This window comes from Scyliorhinus torazame, chromosome 12 (genome assembly GCF_047496885.1).
Source record: "Scyliorhinus torazame isolate Kashiwa2021f chromosome 12, sScyTor2.1, whole genome shotgun sequence".
NCBI classification, from domain to species: Eukaryota; Metazoa; Chordata; class Chondrichthyes; order Carcharhiniformes; family Scyliorhinidae; genus Scyliorhinus; species Scyliorhinus torazame.
In genome coordinates, this window is record NC_092718.1 from 175,100,683 (window position 1) to 175,117,279 (window position 16,597).

At 44.9% G+C, this 16,597-nt stretch overlaps 1 protein-coding gene across 13 annotated transcripts in view; it reads right to left on the reverse strand.

Annotated features, from left to right (window-relative positions):
• Positions 1-16,597, reverse strand: part of LOC140386756 (RIMS-binding protein 2-like) — a 467,093-nt gene that overhangs the window by 137,822 nt on the left and 312,674 nt on the right. Inside the window, exon 1 of one of the 13 annotated variants that reach the window (XM_072469425.1) lies at positions 15,329-15,520. The exons of the other annotated variants lie outside the window; for them this stretch is intronic. The gene's annotated coding sequence lies outside the window, so the exon portion shown is untranslated. Of the gene's footprint in view, positions 1-15,328; positions 15,521-16,597 lie in introns of those variants that run through there. 13 annotated transcript variants of the gene reach the window in all.

Below are 16,597 nucleotides of genomic sequence, written 5' to 3' on the forward strand. Positions count from 1 at the left end.
ATAATACCACAGTATGTTTGTTTGTTACTGTGCATGTTAAATGTTGTTTGTTACCTCAAGGTTTTCATGACTCCACGCCACCACTCTTTTAACGCCCACTGGCAGTTAATGGAACTAGTTTGTCCGCAGACAACCGCTCATAACTACTCTTCTGCTTTGACGGTAGAAGATAGCAACAAAGGCAACCCCCACGACGACCACAAATTCTTACCGTTCTTGCCGTCGCTCAAGCAGTGGAGAAATGGCACTGGTCCCTGCCCTGCCTGAGGACCACCCCCCTGTCAGCTACGCTCGGGTAGAGCACATACGGCACTGGTCATCGTCCTACCCGGGGATTCCACCCATTCTTACCCACCGCGGCCCATACGCACCCCATTTTAGCACTTTTAACAAAGAACAAAGAAAATTTACAGCACAGGAACAGGCCCTTCGGCCCTCCCAGACTGCTCCGATTCAGATCCTTTATCTAAACCTGTCGCCTATTTTCCAAGGATCTACTTCCCTCTGTTCCCCCCCCGCTTCATATATCTGTCCAGATGCATCTTGAATGATGATCGTGCCCGCCTCTGCCACCTCCGCTGGCAAAGCATTCCAGGCACCAACAACCCTCTGCGTAAAAAACTTTCCACGCACATCTCCCTTAAACTTTCCCCCTCTCACCTTGAAATCGTGACCCCTTGTAATTGACACCCCCAACTCTTGGAAAAAGCTTGTTGCTATCCACCCTGTCCATACCTCTCATAATTTTGTAGACCTCAATCAGGTCCCGACTCAACCTCCGTCTTTCCAACGAAAACAATCCTAATCTACTCAACCTTTCTTCATAGCTAGCACCCTCCATACCAGGCAACATCCTGGTGAACCTCCTCTGCACCCTCTCTAAAGCATCCACATCCTTCTGGTAATGTGGCGACCAGAACTGCACGCAGTATTCCAAATATGGCCTAACCAAAGTCCTATACAACTGTAACATGACCTGCCAACTCTTGTACTCAATACCCCGTCCGATGAAGGCAAGCATGCTGTATGCCTTCTTGACCACTCTATCGACCTGCGTTGCCACCTGTAGGGTACAATGGACTTGAACTCCCAGATCTCACTGTACATCAATTTTCCCCAGGACTCTTCCATTGACCGTATAGTCCGCTCTTGAATTAGATCTTCCAAAATGCATCACCTCGTATTTGCCTGGATTGAACTCCATCTGCCATTTCTCTGCCCAACTCTCCAATCTATCTATATTTTGCTATATTCTCTGACAGTCCTCCTCGCTATCTGCAACTCCACCAATCTTAGCATCATCTGCAAACTTGCTAATCAGACCACCTATACCTTATTCCAGATCATTTATGTATATCACAAACAACAATGGTCCGAGCCCGGATCCCTGTGGAACACCACTAGTCACCTTTCTCCATTTTGAGACACTCCCTTCCACCACTACTCTCTGTCTCTTGTTGCCCAGTCAGTTCTTTATCCATCTAGCTAGTACACCCTGAACCCCATATTTTTTCCATCAACCTGCCATGGGAAACTTTATCAAACGCCTTACTGAAGTCCATGTATGTGACATCTACAGCCCTTCCCTCATCAATTAACTTTGTCACTTCCTCAAAGAATTCTATTAGGTTTGTAAGACATGACCTTCCCTGCACAAAACCTTGCTGCCTATCACTGATAAGTCCATTTTCTTCCAAATGTGAATAGATCCTATCCCTCAGTATCTTCTCCAACAGTTTGCCTACCACTGACGTCAAGCTCACAGGTCTATAATTCCCTGGAATATCCCTGCCCTCCGGGACCTCATCCGTGCTCAAGGATGCTGCAAAGATATCTGTTAAGGTCCCAGCTATTTCGTCCCTCGCATCCCTCAGTAACCTGGGATAGGTCCCATCGGACCTGGGGACTTGTCCACCTTAATGCCTTTTAGAATACCCAAAACTTCCCCCTTACTTATGATGACTTGACCTAGCGTATTTAAACATCCATCCCTAGCCTCAACATCCGTCATGTCCCTCTCCTTGGTGAATACCGATGCTAAGTACTCATTAAGAATCTCACTCATTTCCTCTGACTCAACGCATAAATTCCCTCTTTTGTCTTGAAGTGGGCCAATCCTTTCTCTAGTTACCCTCTTGCTCCTTGTATACGAATAAAAGGCTTTGGGATTTTCCTTAACCCTGTTAGCCAAAGATATTTCATGACTCCTTTTAGCCCTCTTTATTGCACATTTGAGATTTGTCCTACTTTCCCGATATTCCTCCAAAGCTTCATCAGTTTTAAGTCGCCTAGATCTTATGTATGCTTCGTTTTTCATCTTAGCTAGTCTCACAATTCCACCCGTCATCCATGGTTCCCTAATCTTGCCATTTCTATCCCTCATTTTCACAGGGTCAAGTCTCTCATGCACTCTAATCAACCTTTCCTTAAAAGACTCCCACATTTCAAATGTGGATTTACCCTTAAACTGCTGCTCCCAATCCACATTCCCTAGCTCCTGCCGAATTTTGTTATACTTGGCCTTTCCCCAATTTAGCACTCTTCCTTTAGGACCACTCTCGTCTTTGTCCATGAGTATTCTAAAACTTACAGAATTGTGATCGCTATTCCCAAAGTAATCACCGACTGAAACTTCAAGCACTTGGCCGGGATCATTCCCCAACACCAGGTCCAGTATGACCCTTTCCCGAGTTGGACTATTTACATACTGCTCTAAAATACTCTCCTGGATGCTCCTTACAAATTCTGCGCCATCTACGCCTCCAACACTACATGAGTCCCATTCAATGTTGGGGAAGTGAAAAACTCCCATCACGACCACCCTATTGCTCCTACATTTTTCTATAATCTGTCTACATATTTGTACCTCTACTTCACGCTCGCTTTTGGGAGGCCTGTATTAAGTCCCAACAATGTTACTGCACCCTTCCTATATCTTAGCTCTACCCATATTGCCTCAGTGCTCAAATCCTCCATTGTGCCCTCCTTAATCACAGCTGTTATATCATCTCTGACCAGTAATGCAACTCCTCCACCTCTTTTACCTCCCTCTCTATCCCTTCTGAAGCATCTGAAGCCTGGGATATTTAGTTGCCAGTCTTCCCTCAACCAAGTCTCAGTAATAGCAATAATATCATATTCCCAGGTACTAATCCAAGCCCTAAATTCATCTGCCTTACCTGCTACACTTCTCGCATTAAAACAAATGCACCTCAGACCACTTGTCCCTTTGCATTCATCAGCTCTTCCCTGTCTACTCTTTCCCTTAGTCACATTGAGTTTATTATCTAGTACCTTACTGGCTTTAGTTGCTGCCTCTTTACTGACCTCTAACTTCCTAATCTGGTTCCCATCCCCCTGCCACATTAGTTTAAAACCTCCCCAACAGTGTTAGCAAAAGCACCCCCTAGGACATTGGTTCCAGTCCTGCCCAGGTGTAGACCATCTGATTTGTAATGGTCCCACCGCCCCCAGAACCGGTTCCAATGTCCCAAAAATCTGAACCCCTCCCTCCTGCCCCATCTCTCAAGCCACATATTCATTCTGACTATTCGTGAATTTCTATTCTGACTGTCTTGTGGCACTGGTAGCAATCCTGAGATTACTACCTTTGAGGTCCTACTTTTTAAACTTATCTCCCAACTCCCTAAATTCTGATTGTAGGACCTCTTCCCGTTTTATACCTATATCGTTGGTGCCTATATGCACCACGGCAACTGGCTGTTCACCCTCCCCCTTCAGTATGTCCTGCAGCCGATCTAAGACATCCGGGAGGCAACCCGTTCATTTAGTTCGAAACTCTTTTGTTTGTTTATGGCGACTCTTAGGTTGCTTCCAGATGCTATTTACATCCTCAAACACTGGGATGGAAGATTGCACAGGCTGAGAGATGGCTCGCACTGTGTCAGTATTTTTCGCGGATGTTTTGTCCCAAATATTTGGTTTTTTAAAAAAAGAGGGAGTCACAGATGGTGATCAATTATAACGGGTAATTGGCAATAAAGGACAGACACACAGACATACGAGATCTTAAACAAGATAATAACAGAAATTATGCTTATGTCCATCGAACTCCGGAACCACAGAAGCCTCAAGAAGAAGAAATAAGAAGGAAAGATGAAGACAACCATCATGCTCTACAGTTGGATCTTAGCGGGATCCCTCCAGTTGCGCGCTGAGGCCACCCCCCTGACCCCTACCACACAGGCCGAGAAAGTTTCCCACCCCGTCCATACACTGTACCCCGAGATAGTCACCGATACACCGACCTGGTGTGACAAGTTCATAACTTGGTATTCCCTGTCCTACATTGTGGAAGCACTGTTAGTACTGGCGATACTCTGCAGTGTCGTTCAGACCCTTAGACTCAGGAAATGGCGGAGGAAAGCATCCCGCACCCTGGTATACACCTTCAGATCCCCTATTTTCGGACTTCAACAGACCCCCCAACCCCTTTAAGTGAATTAAAGTACATCCGTTTTTTTTGTGTGTTCATTTCGTTCTAATAAAGACATGTAAAACTCTGTGCATGACTGCCAAGCCAGAGGGACCTGTGTTGCTGCTATTGTACAGTTTAAAATGCTGTAACTTATTTTGATTGATTGAGGATAGTTTAGTTAAGGACAGTTAGAGGTTCCAGTTTTTTTATTTTGTAATGCATGCCTGAATATCATAGCGCCCGTAGAATTTTATAATGATGTATGTACATAAAATAATTTAGGTAAAAGTTGTAATTCATGGCACAGAGCAGTGTAGAGCCTGTCAGTGCTTATGGGTGCCCGACTTGGGAGGAGAACGAAGACGACGCGGTAATGTGATCCTTCACGCTTCACGTTGAGGATCACAAGGAGGGTGTGTAGACATCTGGGATGGCCACTTCCAGAATGCAAAATGGGTGTTTACAAAGATTGCAGGGAACTATGGACAATGCTAAGAAAGCAGACAGGCACAGAGTCTGTACATGTATTGGAACCGCAGCTCCCAGACAAGACTGAAACTGTAGGTCCATTAGCGTATTGATGGCCCATCTCCGGGAACAAAGGGAGATACTCAAGTAACCGATCTGGCTCCAGACCTCACGGCGCCAGTTCCCCAAACTGAAAGCACAAACAAAGCCAGGCCAATGGCCACCTAGGACATGCCCAGCCAACAGGGCACCCACCCCTTTATTGGTCAAGATCAATACAAGTGATCAAGATACGGCCCCAATTGATTGGGGCCAAGTTCAAGGCCCGCCCAAAAGCACGCGAAGCCCCGTCAGGTATGAGAAGAGACCACCGAAACAGAATCGCTCTCTTGGAATCGGCTCTCAAAGCGGAGGGACCCTTCCACCAGCTGCACCAGAAGCAAGTAAGTCCAAGCTCAACGCTCGCTACCAGACGGACAACCTTAGCTGTTCTCCTGTACCCCCCTTCGACCCCAGCAGCCTCAGATCCGAACAACGGCCATTGTTCCTCTGACTGAGTGGGTGCCCGAAGCTAAGTATAGGCTTTAGCAGTAGTGATAGTTTAGTCTGTAGTATTTTGTGCATGAGTAGATATTGCTGTGTGTGTAAATAAATAGTATTGACTTTGAACTAACTAACTGGTGTACCGGCTCTTTGATTAGTATATGGGTTTGAACCTTGTGGTGGTATCGAAAGATACCTGGCGACTCTAAAGCAAACATAATTAGAATTAAGGAAGACGACCATATTGACCGCCATATTTAGAACCAAATAAAGAGAGCAACAATTTCACTCACCCCCATTAAGTCAGCATTACCTATGAAACTCTCCAGTATGCTTTCTTCTCTTCTCCATGCTTATTAAGTTATAGCTCTCACGTGACCTTGTACACTCCAACTCCTATTTTGTATACCCCACCCAGTTCATTTTTGCAGGTGTAGGTCCAGAATAGCATCTTGCATGATTTCGCTATTCCACAAGTTGAGAAAGTAATGTTGCATCTACTCTGTAACCATGAGCAGCTAATCATGTAATGCTCTCTAGATGCTCCCCTGATGTTTTCCCCCAGTGAGTATCTTCACAACTGAAATTCTATGTGATTTATATTCTGTTCTTTTCACAGCCATCAATGACCTGCAAAAGCATTTGTCTATCTTTTCATAGCTCGAGTTGAGTAGGTCTACATCAGCCAAAAGCACCGTCCTTAATTTGAAACCATGCATTCTCTGCTGCGTCAGCCAGAAATCCTCCATTATTTTCTCCTACTGACACATAATCTTGCCGCATCCCTCCTCTTACTTTGTTATACCTATCCTTCTTGGAAACTCTACACTCTACCAGTTTAATCTTCCAGACAATATTCTAGTTTAACCAGGTCTTTGTTACTCCAATTACAACTCACTGCTCTTACAACAAGCCTTCTCCTAATTTTACAATCATGTTAGGTGCACACACAGTATTTGTAAAAATTAGCTGCTCCATCTGTTTTACTATTATATTTCACTTTGTTATTGTTTCTTCTCATTTTTTCTGTAACATTTAGCTACAGACGCACTCGCCAAATAATACCTTTTTATATTCCTCCCATTTAATCATAGAACCATAGTATAGAATCCATAGAATCCCTGCAGCACAGGAGGAGGCCATTCGGCCCATCGAGTCTAAACCGACCCTCTGAAAGAGCACTTTACCTCGGCCCAGGCCTCCGTACTATCCCCGTAATTTCACCTAACCTGGGCACCTTTGGACACTAAGGGGACATTTTAGTAAGGCCAATCCACCTAACCTGCACATCTTTGGACTGTGGGTGGAAACTGGAGCAGCCGGAGGAAACCCACGGGGACACGGGGAAAATGTGCAAACTCCACACAGACAGCTATTCAAGGCGGGAATTGAACCCGGGTCCCTGGCATTGTGTGGAAGTAGTGCTAACCACTCTGAAAAAAGTTAGTTTGTGTTTGCCTGTGTTAGCAACCATTGTGTTGGCTCACATTTGGTTGAGGTCCCACATCTCCCCACATTAATCACCTAACCAACCACTTGTTGCCACTAAAGCATGCTGAGATATTCCGGAGGTCAGACATCATGTTTGTTTAGAAAACAGATTTGTTAATGCTTCAAGCGTAGATCCTTCCTCAAAACTGAAAGATGTTACAGATGAACAGCATTTAAAAAGGAACAAAACAGAGAGGGGAAAGAGGAAAGCTAATGGGGGGCATTTTCTGGCCACGTTGCTCCCGGTACAAACCCTGCTATGTCGGAAAAATACCAGGAAAACCCCAAAACAGGATTTGCGCAGGGCGCCAAAAAGTTTGTGATGTTCCTGGGCCCTCCAAGCAGACATAATCATGTTCATGCTCAACAAGGGTGTGAAACTGATTACCATGCATTTAAATAGATTATAATATGCAAAGTCAGCTTGATGCCGAATCTTCTGCTGTTTTCCCACCCGTCAGCATGATGCGACGCTGTTGGAAGTTACTATCAGTTTCCACAAAGGAGGCCAGACTTGATGACATGTCGGAGATCTCAGAGGATATTGTCATCCCCAGGTGGTCAGTGACATATCAGGGCAGTGCTCCCTGGCAGTGCCAACTTGGCAGGTTAACACTGCCAAGATGCCACAGGACAGTGTCAAGGGACGAGCCTTAAAGGGGTAGAGGCCGGATGGGTTGGGGACTGAAAGGGCAGGGCATGAAGGGCGACCCATTGGGAGGGCCCTGATGCCAGTGATCAATGTTTGGGCTGGGGGGGTAACTGGGGGGGGGTCTCAATATCCATGGTAGGGGATGGAGGTCTTTAATTTCAGTTTGTGTTAAGGGCATCCTTTTTCCGATCTCTGTGAAGCTGGGCTTGCCGGCGGGATTAAGCCCCATCCCTCCCAATGATGGTGCAAAACTCACACCCCCTCAAAAAATGGCGAAATGTGGGAAGATCCCATTGGGAAACCTGCCTGTTTCTCTGGGAACAAGCCTGCTAGTTTTCTGACTGAACCTGCCATTCTGGGGGACAATTACACCCAAACACTGAACATAAAGAAAATGAAATAGAATGAACTGTAAAGTTTCAAGTGGATACAAAAATTCCCATGGTATTAATCGTAATGGGGCAGCTATCACCAGGGAACAAAAGGAGAAATGCAATTGCAACATGGGCCCCTTTAGCATAGAGTGCAGCAAAGTGCATTCGCAATGTGATAGAGGAAATGAGGTGCACATTTCTTTAAGTTTGTCAGGCATGAATTAATTTTAACAAATCCATATTGGCTGCCATTAACTAAACCATGTTCTTGCAAGTTACAATTAATTTTATGATCATAATTTTGATTACAATTACAAGAAATGTCACCACTGTTGATGTTAATCTAACTGACCTGTAGTTGCCAAGTTCATCCCTCTCCACCTTTTCGAACAGTGGTGTAATATCAGCAATCTCCCAGTCCTTTGGCACCACTCACATATCTAAGGAACACTGGAAGAGTGTGGCCAGAGCATCCATAATTTCCACCCTTAGTTGCTAGTAATCTAGGAGTTCCGAAGAAACTCCAAGTCATATGGACTTAAACGGTAACTCTGTTTATCTCTCCTCAGATGCTGTTAGAACTGCTGAGCTTTTCCAACGTTTTCTGTTTTTATTTCAGATCTCCAGAACCAAAATGTATTTTGCTTTTATTAACCTAGGATGTATCCCATGTTGAAAGAGTAAATTTTGTACTTTTAGCGGTGCTAACCTTTAATATCCTCTCTGTAACTATTTTATCCAAACCAATTTCACTACCACCTCCTCCATTACTGTAGCATTGGCAGTGACCCTTGTTTCATGAAGATAGATGTAAACACTCACTTAGTACCTCAGCAATGAACCTGTCTGAAGACTTCATTTTTAGTCCCTCTAATCAGCCACAATTCTTTTACATATTATATTTTTAGAAAAGTCTTGAGTGTTCCTTTCCTTGTTGCCCGATAATCGTTTCTCACTCACTCTGCCACTTTTGTTTCATTTTTTAGTTCTCCTCTTCATTCTTTGTGTTCAGCTTGATTCTCAACTGTATTATGAGCCTGACATTCAGTCCAGGCCACCCTCTTTTTGCTTTTTAAAAAAAAGCAATTCATTCAGTCATCAAGAGACCTTTACCTTTGGGTGCCCTTTTAAACCTGCCCAGATTCTTTTGGATGGGACCTTTGGTTACCCCATGATTCTTGAGGAATATGAGCTCCCCCAATGATAGGAGTGGGGCAATCGTTAAATTTTCAGCTGTATAAATAGAGCTGGCCAGTGTCATACTGGCTAGAGAGAGAGAGAACCAGTAGTGAACAGCTGTGTAAGTATTGTTGCAAATCAAAGTTACTTTCTATTTGACTCTAAAACTCATGCTGGACTGTTCAATGCCCTCACAAAAATGCCCATCAATTTTCCCTCATAGGAATGCACTTTATCTGTACTCAAACTAGTTCTTCCTTGAAGGAGGATGACTGGGTGGCACGGTAGCACAGTGGTTAGCACTGTTGTTTCACAGTGCCAGGACCCGGGTTCGATTCCTGGCTGGGTCACTATCTGTGTGGAGTCTGCACGTTTTCCCCTTGTCTACATGGGTTTCCTGCCACAAGTCCCAAAGGACGTGCTTTTTAGATGAATTGGACATTCTGAGTTCTCCCTCAGTGTACCCGAACAGGCGCCATTGTGTGGCGACTAGGGGATTTTCACAGTAACTTCATTGCAGTGTTAATGTAAGTCTACTTGTGACAGTAATAAAGATTATTACTACTACTGAAAGCATGACATTATGGCTAGTTAAACATTCACATATTTTAATGGTGTGGGTTCTGCTGCAAGATTCTTTGCCAACAGGAGCTTCCTTGCATGCCACCCAACTGTTTACAATTGTAGATATGTGGGTGCCAGTGAATGAGCAGGATACCTGTTGTGTAGTCTAGCCTGCTTACCATCTTTCACTGATCTTCCGGATTGTCCAGACTCATGCGATAGGGTGATTGCCTTTAAAAGATCTACTGACATAAATAATCAATAAGGCACCAACTAGCACAGAGGCTCACACCATCCTCTGTCTCAGCAGAAATTAACCCAAAAGGTACCAGTGCAGAAGTGGTGTTCAAACTGTTGAATGCATTTTCTTACTAGGCTCTTTAGACTTACTCAGCTCAGTGCTGAGCACCTCCTGGGCACCCATTACATAAGACAGGACTTGTACCAGGAACTGACCTAGATTGATGGTCTGATGTAATTGTGTCACTTGTCATATTATCATTACACATCATGATATCATGAAATTCCAATCCCCTGATACATCAGAAGAGTACACCATGTATAAAAGGGGAGGATGCCTGGCACTACAAGTTTATGGCTTAGTATTTACACTCTATGTCCATGAACTGGTGGGCAATAATAACATGAAAATCAGCTCCAGCGTCTGCCTGGCTTTGATCAATCAGCAAGCTGTTGAGGGTAAAGGGTTCCCCACTTGCTGTCTGAGTATGGGACAGTGTGGTTGTTGTTTGTGAATGAGGACCAGAAAAATAAGGAAGCAACACAGAGAATTACACAGATGCAAGGCACCATTAGCCGAATAGACCATTCTGACCAACTGGTCATTGTCAAAATCTATGCTCCACATGAGCCTCATCTACCGTTCCTCATCTAATTCTATTGGTACAATCTCCTATTTCTTTTTCCCTCATGTGGTTCACTGAAATTCTTTGCTATTCAGCTCTTCTGGTCCTTCTAGTGGCAATTTCAACATTCTAATTGTTCCCCCGTGTAAAGAAATTCCTCCTGAATTTCCAATTGAATTTATTGGGGCACCTTCATAGACTGAAGGACCTCGCATTATCCTGTTTTCTAGAGACTTTAGCCTTTCTTGGTGAGTACATCCTCTCAGCTCTAGTATCGCTCTTGGTAAATCATTTTTGCACCTTCTCCAGTGTCTTTATATCATTTTTACAATAGTGACCAGAACTAAGTATAGTAATCTGTGCTATAACTATGCACAAGGTTCTATATAGATTTAACATAACTTCTCTGCCTTTCAAACCTATTCCACTCGAAATGAACCCCAATGTTTTATTCTTAACGGTTTTATTTATCGATGATGCTACTTTGAATAAAGAGATATGGGGTAGTGTGAGCAGGTGTAGCTGAGGTAGATCAGCCATGGTCTTATTGGTGGGTAGGCTTGAGGGGTTGAGCAGACTACTCCTGTTCCTTCCAATACGCAACACTTTACACTTATCTGTACTGAAATTCATTTGTCAATTACATGCCCATTCTGCAAGCTGATTGATATTTTCTTCTATGTTGTTGGAGTCTTCGTCAGTATTAACTAAACCTCCAATTTTGTGTCATCTGCACAGTGGCACCAACAATAAATGAAGCTATTAACAGAGTATCCCAGCTGGCTAGCCCCAGGGAATTGAGGAATGAGAAAGTTCAACTTACCATTCCATAATTCCCCGATGAAGTTTAAGCTATTGTTATTTTATGTTACAAAAAGGTTCTCATCTCTAACAATTGAAATCAGCTTTAGAAAAGAACAGGCAGCAAACCAGTTAAATTACTCTGAAAACATGCTTGAAGGTTAACTCGCCTGCACCTGGTGATGCAACTTGTTTCCCATTTCCCAGCAATAAGTACCAGCATTGTTTACTTAGAGAACACCTGCTTCATGAAATATTAATGCAGGTATTAATTTTATATAGTGAATCTCTATCTGGAAATTTAGCTGAGCATAGAACTGCACAGAGCTCATTCACTGACTCAGCTACTGCACTCCCAGTAAAACAGCAACTGATCTGGGATATAGAGTAAGAGGTCAGTTACCCCGTTCAGAGGCACAAACCCATCATTGGATTTAACTACAAATGTAATGATTATTTTCAGGCAGTTCCAGAGCACACTACCAAAATCCCCATAACGCACAGAAACACATTGAATTTATCAAATTATACACCAGTCATCAGAAAAAATAACCACGGATTTACGCTGCTCTCATTTCACCTCTTCCCTGATGAGTTTTAAAATGAGTTGCCAATTTTCGCTGGACTGAGAAAACTGCTCCCAGTGGAAAACCAACCCTGATCTCAGACACGAACCACTCTCTGTGGGCACCCCCAATTCCAGATCACAGATACGAACCACTCACAATGCACCCAATCCCAGATCACAGCCACAAACCACTCCCAATCCCAGGTCACAGATGCAAACCACTCTCAATGTACCCTATCCTAGATCACAGATGCAAAGCTCTCCCAATGCACGCAATCCCAGATTACAGGGGTGGCATGGTGGCACAGTGGTTAATACTGCTTCCTCGCATTCAGGGTCACGGGTTCAATTCCGGCCTTGGGTGACTGTCTGTCCCAGTGTCTGCGTGGGTTTCCTCCGGGTGCTCCGGTTTCCTCCCACAGTCCAAAGATGTGCAGGTTAGGTAGATTAGCTATGCTAAATTGCCCCATAGAGTTCAAAAAGTTAGGTGGGTTACTGGGTTATGGGGAGGGGGTGGTGGTGCAGATTTAAGTAGGGATGCTCTTTCCAAGGGCCAGTGCAGACTCGATGGGCCAAGTGGCCTCCTTCTGCACTGTAAATTCTATGATTCTATGACATGAACCATTCCCAAACCACCCAATCCTTGATCACAGCCACGAACAATTCCCAATCCCAGACGCAAATCACTTCCAGACCAGATCACAGAAGTAAACCACTCCCAATGCGCCCAATTCCAGATCCCAGACACAAATCACCCCCAATGCACCCAATCACAGATCACAGACACAAACCACTCCCAGTGCACTGCACCCAATCCCAGATCCCAGACACAAATCACCCCCAATGCACCCAATCACAGACACAAACCACTCCCAGTGCACTGCACCCAATCCCAGATCCCAGGCACAAACCACTCCCAATGCACTGCACCCAATCCCAGATCCCAGACACAAATCACCCCAAATGCACCCAATCCCAGATAACAGACACAAATCACCCCCAATGCACCCAATCCCAGATCCCAGACACAAAGCGTTCCCAGTGCACTGCACCCAAACCCAGATCACAGACACAAACCACTCCCCATGCACTGCACCCAATGCCAGATCCCAGACACAAAGCACTCCCAATGCACCCAATGCCAGATCCCAGACACAAACCACTCCCAATGCACTGCACCCAATCCCAGATCACAGACATAAACCACTCCCAATCCCAGATCATAGACACAAACCACTCCCAATCCTAAAACACAGACGCAAACCACACCCAATCCGAGAACACAGACACAAACCACTCCCAATCCCAGACACAAACCACTCCCAATGTCCTGCATCCAATCCCAGACACAAATCACCCCCAATGCACCCAATCCCAGATCAGACACAAATCACTCCCAATCCCAGACTTAAACCATTCCCAATGCACTGCACCCAATCCCAAATACAAACCACTCCCAGTGCACTGCACCCAATCCCAGGTCACAGACACAAACCAGTCCCAATGTACCCAATCCCAGATCACAGACATAAACTACTCCTCATCCCAGACACAAACCACTCCCAATGTATCAATCCCAGATCACAGACACAAGCCACTCCCAATCCCAGACAAACTACTCCCAATGTACCCAATCCCAGACACAAACCACTGACAATGCACGCAATCCGAGAATACAGACATAAACCACTCCCAATCCCAGATCAGAGACACAAACCACTCCCAATCCCAGACACAAACTACTCCCAATGCACTGCACCCAATCCCAGACACAAACCACTCCCAATGCACTGCACCCAATCCCAGATCCCAGACACAAATCACCCCCAATGCACCCAATCCCAGATCCCAGACACAAATCACCCCCAATGCACCCAATCCGGGATTACAGACACAAACCACTCCCAATGCACTGCACCCAATCCTAGAACACAGACACAAACCACTCCCAATCCCAGATCACAGCCACAAACCACTCTCAATGCACCCAATCCCAGATCAGACACAAATCACTCCCAATCCCAGACTTAAACCACTCCCAATGCACTGCACCCAATCCCAAATACAAACCACTCCCAGTGCACTGCACCCAATCCCAGGTCACAGACACAACCCACTCCCAATGTACCAATCCCAGATCCCAGACACAAACCACTCCCAATGTACCAATCCCAGATCACAGACACAAGCCACTCCCAATCCCAGACAAACTACTCCCAATGTACCCAATCCCAGACACAAACCACTGACAATGCACCCAATCCTAGATCACAGACAAAAAACACTCCCAATTCCAGATCCCAGACATGAACCACTCCCAATGCACCCAATCCTGGGGCTGTTTAGCACAGGGCTAAATCGCTGGCTTTGAAAGCAGACCAAGGCAGGCCAGCAGCACGGTTCGATTCCCGCAACAGCCTCCCCAAACAGGGGCCGGAATGTGGCAACTAGGGGGTTTTCACAGTAACTTCATTTGAAGCCTACTTGTGACAATAAGCGATTTTCATTTCATTTCATTTCATTTCAATCCTAGATCAGAGATATGACCCACTCCTAGAGGACACCCAATTCTGAAACTCCAGCATAACAGCTTCCGGTGGATCCCTGGCCCTAGATCCTAGATACAAATCACTCCCCACAATAGCTGATATAGGCTCAGAGACAACTGCTCACAAATATAGCTGATCAAGACCAAGGCAAAAATTATTTATTATAAAACAGACCCGATATCTTTACAGAAAATGCCTGTTCACTAATTTATTCAAAATATGGCATTTTAAGTGAATCAGTTGGAAGTCGATTTCCAGTGCCACATTCTCTGTCACCGCTATTTCATATTGGGGCCTGGACTCTTTTCCTGGTTGTGCCTACAATATTACCACATTAGTTGCTACAAGGTCGCAGAAACACTTAGCTGCAAACTCAGGGCACAATTCCTATCAATACTCAACTGCCAGAGGTAAAAACTACATTATAAAACAAAACCAGGAGCAGATTTAATTCAACAAACAATAAATCTCTATATAACACTGCCCTTGGGAGCCATGTAAAGGGTGTGTTACAGCTAGGGTGCAGCACAGACAGGCTGCTTTATGTGCACTCACTAGGGAAGCGATAAACGTTAAGTGTTGTACAACAGCAAGTAATGTATTGCAGTGTGCTCCTCAATGTGCTGAGGTCTGTAATGAATCGGTAATAAATTAAACATTAAAAAGAACCAGCTCCATAACAGAGTGACGACAAGCCAGAAATCTGGAATATTATCAACAAGCTCTTTGTCAAACAGACCAAAATCCAAGTTGCCTTCCACCAAACAAAGAAAGGCCTTTTGTAACTTAAATACCAGTGGGGGGCAGGGTGAGGGGGGAAACACTTGAAAATTACCTGCGTTGTCTTTGTGATTCACGCTGTATGAATGTAGAGTCAATGTTGGTGGTGCTGTATCTAACTAGGCAAAGACCCTGCTGCCAAGCAACAGACGAAGGATTTATAGGACAGTCGCACCGGCACAAATGGAGAGTGAGGCACTCATTTCACCATTTCATCATTCTTCAGGAAAATTAACAATATTATCTCTCTCCGGAAGAAATGAGGATCACATTCACGATCACATTTGAAACCAGGATAACAGATGCGAGATCAGTAAGTGATGGCTGTACTATAGCAGTGTTGGGTGCACTGATCCAGCCCTACCCCTCCTTTTTCTGCACGGTATGGTAGGGTCTAAATCCACATAACTGTCTTATCAGGTATCATCACTGCTAACCGCTCTGCTGCAATCTCTCCTTCATTTGCTGATTGGGAGGGGGGAACCTGCACAGGTTAAGTCTAGTCAGACATTCTGCTAACAGATTCCGCCAGAGTTTTTTTAAAAATCGAAGTGTTGAACACTTGTTACAACATAAAGATGCCTCAAAAACAATTGCATTGATAAAGTGCATTTATCAGAGAAAAAAGTCCCAGGACACTTCAAGGGGTTGTGTAATCAGACAAAAATTGATGTTGAGCCAAAGAAAAAAATATGAGGAAGGGTGACCAAAAGGTTGTTCACTGTGGAGGTATGAAAGAAGGGCCTTAATGAAATAAAGGGGAGTGGGGAGGTGGATGGTTATAGGGAGGAAATCAGTATGGAGCCTGAATGACTGGAACATGACTGGATTGGATTGGATGTCCCGAAGCATGGTACATTGGCGAGACCATGCAGACGCTGCGACAACGAATGAACGGACATCGCGCAACAATCACCAGGCAGGAATGTTCCCTTCCAGTCGGAGAACACTTCAGCAGTCAAGGGCATTCAGCCTCTGATCTCCGGGTAAGCGTTCTCCAAGGCGGCCTTCAGGACGCGCAACAACGCAGAATCGCTGAGCAGAAACTTATAGCCAAGTTCCGCACGCATGAGTGCGGCCTCAACCGGGACCTGGGATTCATGTCACATTACATTCATCCCCCACCATCTGGCCTGCGAAATCGTACCAACTGTCCTGGCTTGATGTAATTCACACCTCTTTAACCTGGGGTTACCCCATCTCTGGATCTGTAAAGATTTAATCACCTGCTAATGGTCGCATTCCAAGCATTGTTTGGCATCTTTGAATTTGTCTATATATGTGTTTCTGGAACATACCTCTTCATTCACCTGAGGAAGGAGCA